Genomic DNA, 12,325 nt, shown 5'->3' with positions numbered 1-12,325 from the left:
AGCCAGGAGTCCACTGAGGCTGTGACCACATAGTTGCCTAACAAGACCTCCTTCTGTTAGTAATGGCTCTCTGGATTGGAAGGTAGCCAAAGACTGGGATTTTTTTTCCGGAAGATGAGTGCCCTCCCCTGCTCCTACAAACTATGAGGATTAAAATTTTGTCTGACTTTAGCAAACTATCTCTTTCTAAAAGTAACTTTTAAAAATTATTTTCTGTGGCTTGCTATTATTAGCCATCATTTTGTAGACCAGTTGCTGCAATTTCTTTGCCACTTCCTCCAACTGTGTCTGAAATTATCCACACAATAAAATGCAGTGTGCCTGGAAGCATGGAATGGTGGAAACCATGTTGCGGAAGGCAGGCGTGTGTCTTCTGTTGTGTTCTCACTGTCTGCATAGGGGATTGTTTAACTACCAGAGAAGGGATTTTTATTTCTATCTTTGTTGTGAACACACACACACACACACACACACACACACACACACACCCCTTAATGGTTTTTCAGAAACCTTAGGTTTTCAGTGCATATTCCCAGGAATGGCAGAATATTAAAATCCTTAATATTCTGCTATTCTTGTATTCTGGGGAAGGCTGGCCTTTCTATGACGCTGCTTCCTATTAGGTTTGCATGTAAAGTTTAGACCTTACATATGAGAATAAGCATCTTTTTAGTAAGCAGGCAAAACAGAACAGTAAGGCAGCTGGAGAGATGGCTCAGTAGTTAAGAGCACCCACACAGTGGCTCCTAACTGTCTCTTAACCTCAGTTCCAGGGGTCTGATACCCTCTCCTGGCCTTCCCTGGGCACCGAATAGACCCTGTAAAACGACACACACTGTTTTGCATTTACTTTTACGTCTCTATGGATTTCTCTGTGGTTCTCATGCATTGAGAATGCCCGTAGTTTAGTAGTTCAGATGTGTAGTCAGGGCGCAGCGGCGCATGCTGGCACCATTCGGGGTGGGCATGCGCTTCGGGGTGGGCATGCGTGTGGGATGTCTGTACCGCGCCTTACGTTATCAGTGCCTGCGCGTTGCTGTAGCGCTGGTTCTCCTGAGCCAGGCCTGGCGTCTGTCTAGCTCTCTGTGTGGTCCCACAGCTATTACTTGGCAATAAATGTCAAGCTTTTTAATCCAGTTGCTGTCACAGGAGACACAGATTTTCCTTGTTATTTTATGTATTGGTTTTTCTGCAGAGGCTTTGATGTGTCCGTGTTTCAGAGCCTTCCCAGAACTCCCTTCATCGTGAAAGAGGCTGATTGTACTCATGACTGCTACGAAGTAGGCACATCTGTGTGATGCTGTGGTTTTTATTTTATTTTGTTGCTGCTTTCCTTCTCCTTTTACAAATTCAACTAATGAATACGTCGTGTGATTTTTCCCCCCTCTCAATTTGTTATTTGGCTGTGGCGAATATCAGACATTAGTTACTCGATCAAACCAATGTCACAGACGCTTTTAAAGTGAACCCCAGTCTCTCCTTGCCCCTACTCTTTCAGGGTCCCTGTCCAACTCCAGGATGCTTTTTTTACTCTCAACCACCTGTTGGTGGAAGAGAGACAGTCTCACAGGTGCTTATCATGGGATGCTGGGCATGGGGGCAGGGTCACTGCAGGATCCAGTCAAGGAAACATGGTTTGCTTTTCTGGGGTGGGAAATAGAGACTCCCAGACCATTCTGCCCTCTTGCTTTTGAAGAGAATGGTGGTGAGAAAGTTTGTCCTGAGTTACTCTGAAATCCACAGTTGTCTCTTCCTCCCTGTTGTCTCCCTGACTGCTCATTGCTACCGGGTTGGTTGCCTTTGCTGGCCTGACTGCCCAGGGAACCAGAGCATCACGAGAGTTCCCCAATGCCTTCTGCCCCTCCTGACTTCTCATCTTACTTGATGGGAAGGTTGATTGGGAATACTATATTTTTTTCAAGGGCTCTCAGATACTTGTCTTTGTGCATCTAGGTTATATTCACTGTGATTCACACACCTCAGGGACAGTGGTTGCTGAAAACCTTATTTAAATAGTCAAGTGGATTGTAAGGAATGAGTGAGCATAGGGGGTACCTGCGAGACTAGAGAATTCTGGAGGCTAGACTTGAATCAGAGTTAAGGTAGAATCATCGTTTTTCTTTTTAGAGTAAGCTACTGCTGCTCTATACTGTAATCATGATTGCAGCTGCTGGTGTGGCCCATACAGGTGTGCCTGAGACAGTGTTTAAACATCTGTCCTCTCACTGGTTCTCCGAGGGGTTCTGTTGTTTTTTGTTTTACTCTTGGCCCTTTTGTTGGGTGGAATTGACTGTTAGCTGCGTCTTCACCTGATTTTGTTTGAGAGACGATCTCCTTCTGGTGGTGTGTTGTGTCCCTTGCTACTGTCTCCTCCCAGTTCACATGTGGGAACCTGAGACTTAAAGTAATGGAGGAAAGAGGTGGTGGCTTTGCCAGATGCCTAGGCCCCGAGGATGCTGCTATCAGAAATGAGTAGTGACCTTATAAAAGGGTTGAAGGGGCTGGAGAGGTGGCTCAGCACTCACGAGCACAGGCTGCTTTTGCAGAAGACCTGGGTCAGTTTCCAGCATCCACATGGCAGCTCACAACCATTTGTAAACCAGTTCCCAGGCATCTGATGCCCTCTTCTGGCCTCTGTGACTACGAGGCATGCACATGGTTCACAGACACACAGACAGACAGACAGACAGACACACACACACACACACACACACACACACACACACACACACACACGTTGCTCATACACATGAAATAAAAATAAATAAATCTTTAAAAAAAGAAAAGAGCCCTGGCAAGAGACTATTACATGACCTTCAGATAGGCAGAAGCAGGTTTTCCATATCTACTGGCCCCTTGATTTGGGACCGTCTAGTCTCCAGAATTATGAGGAATAAATCTTTATTTTTTTATAAATTATTCTGCTGAAGGTGTTTTGTTATAACAGCACAAACTGACTAATACACAGAAGGGAATAATTTCATTTTTTTCCTTAAAAAAAGCATTAAAAATAAATCAAATACCAGTTTTCACAGAATTTTTGTTTAAGGTACTATAACAGGTTCAAGTGATAATGTTTTTGTTTTTAGACAAAAAAGGAATTGTTTTATCCTTCTCTGTTTTACGATTAGATCCCATCACCAGCCATTTCTTCCCATCCTCTTAACTCAAGCTAAATGTTTAATCCTTTAGAGACCAGGTCCGACAGCTGCTTCTTGCAGAATTGATCAGATTTTTTTGTTTTTTTCCCCCGTCATTCCGGTATTAATAACGTCAAAGTGTTCATTACAGCGTGAGGAAGTTATCACCCTCCTCTTAGGCTGTAGGCACTGTGGGAACAGACTTACTCCTCATCTCACACAGACACCAGCCGCCCGGGAAACCTTGGTGGAGCTGAACTGGGTAGTATAGCCTTTACCTGATATTCTACTTGAGTCGAAAAATTGACAGGTTTTAGACAGTCCAGCCATAACTGTGATAAAATCTATTTTTAGACACTCCGTTCAGGTGATCTTGTCTTCTGTAAGATGCACCATTGTTTGATGTTCCACTGGGAGAGGAAAAAGGGTCTCTGATTAAAGCCAAATATGCCATTGTGATTATAAGATGCATTCAATTTCAGAGTTCCCAAAACGGAAATAGTGGGTTCTCAGAATCGACGAAGTAATTGTGTTTCATCTGCTAAAGCTTGAAGGCTTGATTGTGCAGTTGCCAAACAACCTGAATGGTTTTCAAATGAAGTATCAAGGCCCTTTTGAGGGAGTCTTGTGTCTGAAAGCCAGTGTGTGTACAGGAGTGTTTCGCACTGGGTTCCAGAAATTGGCTCTGGACTTCAGGCTCTTTGGACTCCATTGTATTACTCCATCTCGTGATACATCCTAGTCTACAGATTGGGATCCTGGATTGTCTCTTGTAAAAGACAGAGACTGGATCAGGTATGGAGGTCCTAGCACCCAGAAGGCAGGTGGAGCTTAAAAAAAAATGGAGCCTCAATGGGGAAAGAATTCTTCTGCACTTTGAAAATCCTTAGGAGGAATTATTTTAAAACAATTTAAAAAGCAATTCAACTTAATTTCAAAGTACGTGACTGTGTTACGCCGTAATGGTGGATTCCCATTATCACACTTATCAACTCCCTTTGGTTTTTAGTGATACACTGAAGTGTTAATCAGATATTCATATACCTATACAGACCTAACCTTGCCAGTGGCATGGTCTCCCTCCACCTGGAGGTTGCAACAGCGCTGTCTTCTCTGAGGACCTGCATCCAGTAGCATCCTGACAGAGCCAAGGGAGAAAGCCGCCCAGGAGAAGAGCGGGATTCTCTCTGGATGGCCCTGTAGGAGGCAGTGGAATGATTCCTCAACCTCCCATTAGAGTTATAGTTTCTCTGTCCTCTCTGTGTCACAGAGGTCCCAACCCTTGTTTCTTATAGGCCGCGGTCTCACCTAGGAGACTCCCTGTGAATGGCAGCTCTGGGCTGAGAGTTTGGCTTGTGGAGACGTTTGGAGAATTAAGCAGTGGACAGTGACCTCATTTTCTGTATGCTGGTTGGGCTGGAATACGACACCCCCTCAGGCTGCACAGGAATATCTTGGGCCTTCGAGGTGACAGCAGCCCCTGTGGCCTTGTCTCCCTTGCTGTGGGTGCCTTTCTTCTTGACAGTGACCCGAAATGATGTGCTCGGGAGAGACACCCTCCTGTCTCTCTGCTGATCATCAGGTTTGGAAAACCAAGAAGCACATCCCCCTCCTGGGCCTTCGGTTCTGCACAGCGAAGGAGGAGCAGGCCGCACCTACCATCCATCTTGCCATGTGTCCCAGGAAACCGGCTTTTCTTCTGCATGGGGAAAGCTTTAGTTTCCATGAGAACAAGAGGCAGATCTGTGCAAGGGAAGAGATCGGGGTGACTTGATCCTGGAAGATTATTGTTGAGCAAAGTGGTGTGTTTTGGAAGCTCTCCTGAACCGAGATGCTGATGCGAGCCTTACTCTGGCATGCAGTGTAAGGCAGGATTAAAGTGCCGTGTTTCAGCGGAGGTTGAATCCCGCCCTCGCCCTCTCTTACTTTGTTCTCATGGACTCTGAGGCAACCTTTGCTGTTGATAGGAATGCCCGACACTTAAGCCTCATGGCGGTGAGGCAGTGAAGGACAAGGCTGCAGTGTTAGACGTTAGTTACAGTTATTTCCTTTCCCGTTCTTGTAGGGGAGTGGGGACAAGACATTCCATTTTCTCATACAGTATCATGTGTGTGCTTCTTGATGCAGCTCTGACTTGAAGTGAGCAATGTCAGGAGACAAGAGCCCGAAGCTGTGCTCTGGTCTCAAAGGCCATTCTGCTCTGACGCTGTGTGAGATTCTCAAGTGATCCCTTGCTTTACAGCTTTTAGAAACGACAGAGAGAAAGATGGGGCTTGGGGTTACTGTCAGACTGTGTCCTGAAAGGGTTATCACATCCACTTTAGCACGCTGGCCTCATTGCATCCATTCTTAGCACCAGGCTGTGTGGATGTTTGGGAGTTCAGCTCAGCAGCTGCAGAGCGGATCCCTGCGGGGCTGGTGGTTTCCAAGTCCCCTCAAATGACACTGGTAGGAAGCATTGCAGTGGTGATGGTGTCCCAGGGCCTTGGCGGCTCCCAGCTGGAGGTGTCCGAGATGGCTGCACATGAAGAACTCCAGGAAATTTAAGAGTATTCGGGCCCAAAGCCATCAACGCAAGTGTGAGCCAGAGACTGTGCGGTCAATAATTGGTAGCTCTTCCCAGGTAGGGGTCGGACAGATGACTTCAGTCTGAAATAGGCGTCTGTCCCAGCGGAACCTTGTTAAGCATTACCCGAGATCCGGTTCTTGAAAATTGCAATTATTTTAGTAGGGGGCCCCCAACTTGTGGCCTGCACCCAGCAAGTGGTGATTCCAAGGGGGTACACTTGGCTATATTAAGAAACAGCATTGCTTAGAACTAGGGCAGTGGGGTGGACATGGAAACGTGGGGATTTTTTTTTTTTTCGAGACAGGGTTTCTCTGTGGCTTTGGAGCCTGTCCTGGAACTAGCTCTTGTAGACCAGGCTGGTCTCGAACTCACAGAGATCCGCCTGCCTCTGCCTCCCGAGTGCTGGGATTAAAGGCGTGCGCCACCACTGCCCGGCGGAAACGTGGGGATTTTATTTAGCTATTTAAAGTATCTGTTGATAAGAACTGGGATCCGTATCATGCTCATTAATCTATACTGAGAGGTAATTGATTTTGTGCTGAGACTCTTGATCCAGCCCGAGGACTCTCAGTGGTCACGTGGTTCACCTGGGAAGCAGGTGGACTCTCATCCTTGTGTGCGACTCCACTGTAGCCTCCTCTCTTACAAACTCCACATAAGTACAGTCTCGGCGGAGCTGTCATTGCTGTCAGTTGAGTACGGCAACTGATCTGGGCCAAAGTATCTGACTTTTCTCCACCCCTCCATCATAGTCCAGCACCTTGGATGACCGCATTGTCCAGAGAGAACCTCCCAGGGAATGATAACCACTGTTTCAGAATTTAAGGTTTGTCTTTATTTCAACGTTCAGCTGTCAAAATAAAGAAATATCTATGAAATCAGTTACTGCACCTGTGAGGAAGAATGGAGTTCCTGTGGGCGCTGCTGAGAGACTGGTGTGGACATTGTGGCTTTTACAGATGTCAGGGTGGCTCTGCCAGGGTTCCTGTGAAATTAAGCTGGGTGTGCAGCAGGGTAGGTGTGCAGCTGGGTAGGTGTGCAGCTGGGTAGGTGTGCAGCTGGGTAGGTGTGCAGCAGGGTAGGTGTGCAGCTGGGTAGGTGTGCAGCTGGGTAGGTGTGCAGCTGGGTAGGTGTGCAGCTGGGTAGGTGTGCAGCTGGGTAGGTGTGCAGCTGGGTAGGTGTGCAGCAGGGTAGGTGTGCAGCTGGGTAGGTGTGCAGCTGGGTAGGTGTGCAGCTGGGTAGGTGTGCAGCGGGGTAGGTGTGCAGCGGGGTAGGTGTGCAGCTGGGTAGGTGTGCAGCGGGGTAGGTGTGCAGCTGGGTAGGTGTGCAGCTGGGTAGGTGTGCAGCTGGGTAGGTGTGCAGCTGGGTAGGTGGGCAGCTGGGTAGGTGTACAGCTGGGTAGGTGTGTAGCTCTGCCAGGGTTCCTGTGAAATTAAGCTGGGTGTGCAGCAGGGTAGGTGTGCAGCTGGATAGGTGTGCAGCTGGGTAGGTGTGCAGCGGGGTAGGTGTGCAGCTGGGTAGGTGTGTAGCTGGGTAGGTGTGCACCTGGGTAGGTGTGTAGCTGGGTAGGTGTGCAGCTGAGTAGGTGTGCAGCTGGGTAGGTGTGCAGCTGGGTAGGTGTGTAGCTGGGTAGGTGTGTAGCTGAGTAGGTGTGCAGCTGAGTAGGTGTGCAGCTGGGTAGGTGTGCAGCTGGGTAGGTGTGTAGCTGGGTAGGTGTGCAGCTGGGTAGGTGTGTAGCTGGGTAGGTGTGCAGCTGGGTAGGTGTGTAGCTGGGTAGGTGTGCAGCTGGGTAGGTGTGCAGCTGGGTAGGTGTTCACCTGGGTAGGTGTGCAGCTGGGTAGGTGTGCAGCTGGGTAGGTGTGTAGCTGGGTAGGTGTGCAGCTGGGTAGGTGTGCAGCTGGGTAGGTGTGCAGCTGGGTAGGTGTGCAGCTGGGTAGGTGTGCACCTGGGTAGGTGTGTAGCTGGGTAGGTGTGCACCTGGGTAGGTGTGCAGCTGGGTAGGTGTGCAGCTGGGTAGGTGTGCAGCTGAGTAGGTGTGTAGCTGGGTAGGTGTGCAGCTGGGTAGGTGTGTAGCTGGGTAGGTGTGCAGCTGGGTAGGTGTGCAGCTGGGTAGGTGTTCACCTGGGTAGGTGTGCAGCTGGGTAGGTGTGCAGCTGGGTAGGTGTGTAGCTGGGTAGGTGTGCAGCTGGGTAGGTGTGCAGCTGGGTAGGTGTGCAGCTGGGTAGGTGTGCAGCTGGGTAGGTGTGCACCTGGGTAGGTGTGTAGCTGGGTAGGTGTGCACCTGGGTAGGTGTGCAGCTGGGTAGGTGTGCAGCTGGGTAGGTGTGCAGCTGAGTAGGTGTGTAGCTGGGTAGGTGTGTAGCTGGGTAGGTGTATAGCTGGATGTGCAGCTGGGTAGGTGTGCAGCTGGGTAGGTGTGCAGCTGGGTAGGTGTGCAGCTGGGTAGGTGTGCAGCTGGGTAGGTGTGCAGCTTGGTAGGCATATGCTGTCACCTTTGCTTCCCACTTTGACTTTGTTTCTTTTTCCAGTAGTAATTGCTTTTATTGTTTTTATTTTTAATTTTATTTTATTTGTATGTGTGGGAGTGTGTGCACAAACAGAAGGATGGACACACACACAATCTGGAGCTCATCATGGCACACGTGTGAAGTCACAGGACAGCTTTTGGGAAGTGTTCTCCTTCTGCTGTGACATCTCCTGTATTCTAACTTGGATCTTCAGGCTTGGTGGCAGGAGCCTTTCCCTACCAGGCCATCTCTCAGGCCCCTCTATTTTAAATTAGTTCTGTATGGAAGCCACTCCAAGTCTTTAATCAACAATTAAAAAAAAAATAAAAAACTGATGACTTTTTTCTCTTGATTTCTAAATCATTAAACAAGTTCTCATACCCTAGATCAATTGATTGCTCTATCCGTCCTGTATGTTCCACCCACCCACCCATTCATCCACCCATCCACCCATCTACCCATCCCTCTACCCACTCACCCACCCATCCACCCATCTACCCATCCCTCTACCCACCCACCCACCCATCCATTCATCCACCCATCCACCCATCCATCCATCTACCCATCCCTCCACCCACTCATCCACCCATCTACCCATCCCTCCACTCATTCATCCACCCATCTACCCATCCCTCCACCCACTCATCCACCCATCCACCTATCTACCCATCCCTCCACCCACTCATCCACCCATCCACCTATCTACCCATCCCTCCACCCACTCACCCACCCATCCACCTATCTATCCATCCACTCACTCATCCATTCGCCCCCCAATCTACCCAACCACCCACCCACCCAATCCATCCACCCACCCAATCCATCCACCCACCCATCTACCAGTGCCTTCTGATTTGGGAGCTAATATGAACACCAAAACCTAAATCGTTTTTAGCATTTATTGCATGTGAGTGAAAAATGTTCAGAACTTTAATCCTGCCATAGTCCTCTCCCAGGTTTAGGTTTTGTTTGAGCGAAAGAAAACTTTCTGGTTCTTAATAATTGACTAGTCACAGATGTTTTGGGGCATGAAAAAAAGGGCCAAGTACACTTACGTGGAATTTAGTGATGGACCCTGGCCATTGAGAACAAGTATAACACTCTTTACTCTGTTCACCCATTGGTTCTTGTAAAGCAACACAAAACAAAACAGTCTACCCCAGCTCCAGCTCAGAACAGCAGAGCGTCCTGCTGGAGAGCATCACTGAACTTTTGAGATGTCAGCTTTATCTTCATCATCCCCCATGACTGGGGCAGTGGGACTTTTCAGCCCTGTGTACCTATCCTCACCCAGTACGCACTCCCCTCAGCAGACTGGTCATTTGATACCTGGCAGGAAAACTGTTTGTGAGGAAGGCCAGTCGCAGTGAGTTTGAAAACCTCAGTGCTTCAGAGTGGCCGCCTCCCTGTGTAGAAGTAAGCTGGCTGGTTCTGCCGAGTTTTGCCAGCTTGCCTTGTGTGTACACAGGAGCCCTGGCAAGCTAAGTGTGCCCCGTTGCCAGCCGGGTTAATTTGGTCCCCAGATTGTTCCGTAACAAACGTTAAGGGATGGACTCCGTTTCTACTTGTGAGATTCAGTTTCAGCGAACCTGGTGGCGTGCTAGCCCCCTTCACAGCAGCCCATCCCGCAGTGTGCTCCTTATGGTCTATGGACATTAAACAGTAGTGGCAGGCTAGCTGATCACCGGCTAGGCAGGCAGTGGGTTATGTAACATAGACGGTCTCATTTAATGCTCATAACAACCAATAGTCTGGAGCTCTTGTTATCCCCAGTTTTAGAGGGTGGATTAATAGTCCATCCCTAATCATTCTGCAAGTGAATTTTCAGCTTGCAAAGCCAGGTGTGACAAGTGCACGCAGCAGTCCCCAGGCTTAAACTCCCGTCGCTGAGCTTGGTGCATAGTTGCCTTCTGATCGTCTGGAACTCTCTGTGAGTCTTGAGGAAAACCCAGGGCACCGATGTTTCTCAAGGCACCCTGGCACGCGTTCACAAGGTCACCGTGGTGTCCAGGCACTCACAGTCACAGTGAAGTGCTTGTTGGCACACTGTGCACTTAGCATATCTGCTAACTAACTACAAAAGAAAAAATGCGGGCTCCCTTTTAGGCTCTACCCCACGTTTCAATCCCATAGACAAGGTTATGGGTAAATTTTTTCCCCCAAAATCAGGAGGAAAAAAAATGCATACCCAAAAGACTCGGCATTGTTCCCATTTGAATAACGTCGTATACTTTTGTCCTTTCCGCTAGTTCCTTTGTTCTGTTCTAGAAGAATATAGATAGAAAACATTGTAATGCTGGTAGATAGGATAATTTGTTTTTTAAGTATAAAAACTGCACTATCAGCCTCCGCGGTGCAGGTGGAGGGCCAGCCGCCTGCAGGCCGCTTTGCCAGCGAGGATCCAGCCTTGCAAATTATTGGCAGCTGGCACGGTAATGAGTCCATTTCAATTTAAATGGGTTGTTGCTTATTAATATCTGCCAGTTCCTAAGCAATTCAGGAACCGCTTTGAAATTTGGGAAATTTGCAGAGAGCAGTAGAAGGGGGGTGCCTAGGGAAAGGGGACGGACAGGATGGCAGTGGGGGCAGCCGTGGAAAGGGCACACATTGTGGGTTAATAACGGGGTAAGGCTGGAACTTCTGTTCCTCCCCCTGCCAGCGTGAGTCACGGGGCTTCATGGCTAAACAGCACGTTTTCCAAGATAAAGGAGAAACAAAACTCACTGTTCTGTTCCGTGGGGACGTATATATTTATTTACTTACTGCCTTTGTGTGGTTCCTCGCCACACACCAGGCAATTCTCTCGGTGTTCCCGCTCCAAGTGTTTGCCATCTCAGGTTCCCGCTTTGTACCGCCACCAGCCGTGGGTGGCGGCGGCCAGCAGCCCACAGAGGAACGTCTGGTCGGAGAGGGGCAGAGTGAAGTCTCTCCAGCATACCCTTCAGGCCTCTTTGCTAGACTTAGTATTCACAGTTGCACTCAGGAAATCCAGCTTCAAGTATAAAGAAGGAGGAACCCATTAGTGCTGTCTTCCTTGGAGCTGTTCTTCTTGATGTGTATTATTATTATTATTATTAATTATTTTGCTAAATAACTTCATATATTTTTACCTCAATTCTTTTCTCTGTATTTTACTCATGAGCCTTCTCAGAGTGTGATGTTTGCCACCTGAAGGAAACATATAGAGCAAGAAAGTTTGTGGGATTAAGTTGTGGGTCCCCCCTTCCTGCCCCATCATTTTCTTCTATGTTGTTCCTTCAATTTCTTCTGTTCAGCAGCACAGTGCCTGTGGGAGAATATTGATGCTCCCTTGCTCCCTCGCCTTCCTATTAAGGCCCTTTGAGAATTAAGAGAAGTGCACAGTCTTCTGCAGTCACCTGCTGCTGTTGGCGAATGTTAAAATGAGAGTTTGCAGGCCTCTGTGGCCATCATACAAATGCACTGGCATTTATGTGTATCTGACGGAGCCTGCCGATGCGTACCTCTAGCTAAATGTCGCGTCTCTTTATGCAAGGACACCATCTTTCACATCAAATTGGTACCAGGGAATCGATGAACATGCTGTTTCCTTTCTTCTGCCTGACCACCGCCTTTCTGTTTTTCTGTCTCCTCCAGGTTTTGGGCTCATTCTCCCAGACTCAGGTGAGACCCCGATGGGCACCCTGTGCGGCAGGTGCTGACACGCGCCCCAACTCCAGCCACTAACATCATTACCAGCCTCAGTTTCTAAATGCCACAGTGCTCTTGGGGCCAGTTGGGCTGGGCACCACTGTTGCCTTTAAAGGTAGGTTTGTGCATGTTAGCCGAGCCTCTGTGTGACTGAGAAGTACTTCATAGAGGGTGGGACAGATACAGTGGACGGCAGGAGTTGAAATTACTATGCTGTATATGTGTGGTGGGAAAGGAATTCGGATGTAGTTCTCTGGATCAGGGCTGCACCCATCTACCAATTGAAAGGCATTAGCGTTAGCCCAAAATGAAATGGAAACATCGAGAAGGTACCTCTGAAGTCTTTTATTTTCTTGTGAATTGCCCTCAGGGTCTTTTATCTCTGAGTTTCACCAGATTTTTGTTGGATTATGTTTGTGAAAAAAAAAAGGCAGCAAAGCT

The 12,325-nt window shown here is 48.4% G+C and overlaps 1 protein-coding gene across 5 annotated transcripts in view; it reads left to right on the top strand.

Moving 5' to 3' along the window:
- The window catches only part of Tiam1 (TIAM Rac1 associated GEF 1), a 357,642-nt gene that overhangs the window by 212,866 nt on the left and 132,451 nt on the right, over positions 1-12,325 (top strand). For all 5 annotated transcript variants that reach the window (XM_075959442.1, XM_075959443.1, XM_075959444.1 and 2 more), the window contains one exon: positions 11,831-11,999. The gene's annotated coding sequence lies outside the window, so the exon portion shown is untranslated. The remainder of the gene's footprint in view (positions 1-11,830; positions 12,000-12,325) is intronic.

The sequence above is a fragment of the Microtus pennsylvanicus genome, chromosome 1, assembly GCF_037038515.1.
Source record: "Microtus pennsylvanicus isolate mMicPen1 chromosome 1, mMicPen1.hap1, whole genome shotgun sequence".
Lineage (NCBI taxonomy): Eukaryota > Metazoa > Chordata > Mammalia > Rodentia > Cricetidae > Microtus > Microtus pennsylvanicus.
This window is presented reverse-complemented; position numbering and strand designations above follow the sequence as displayed.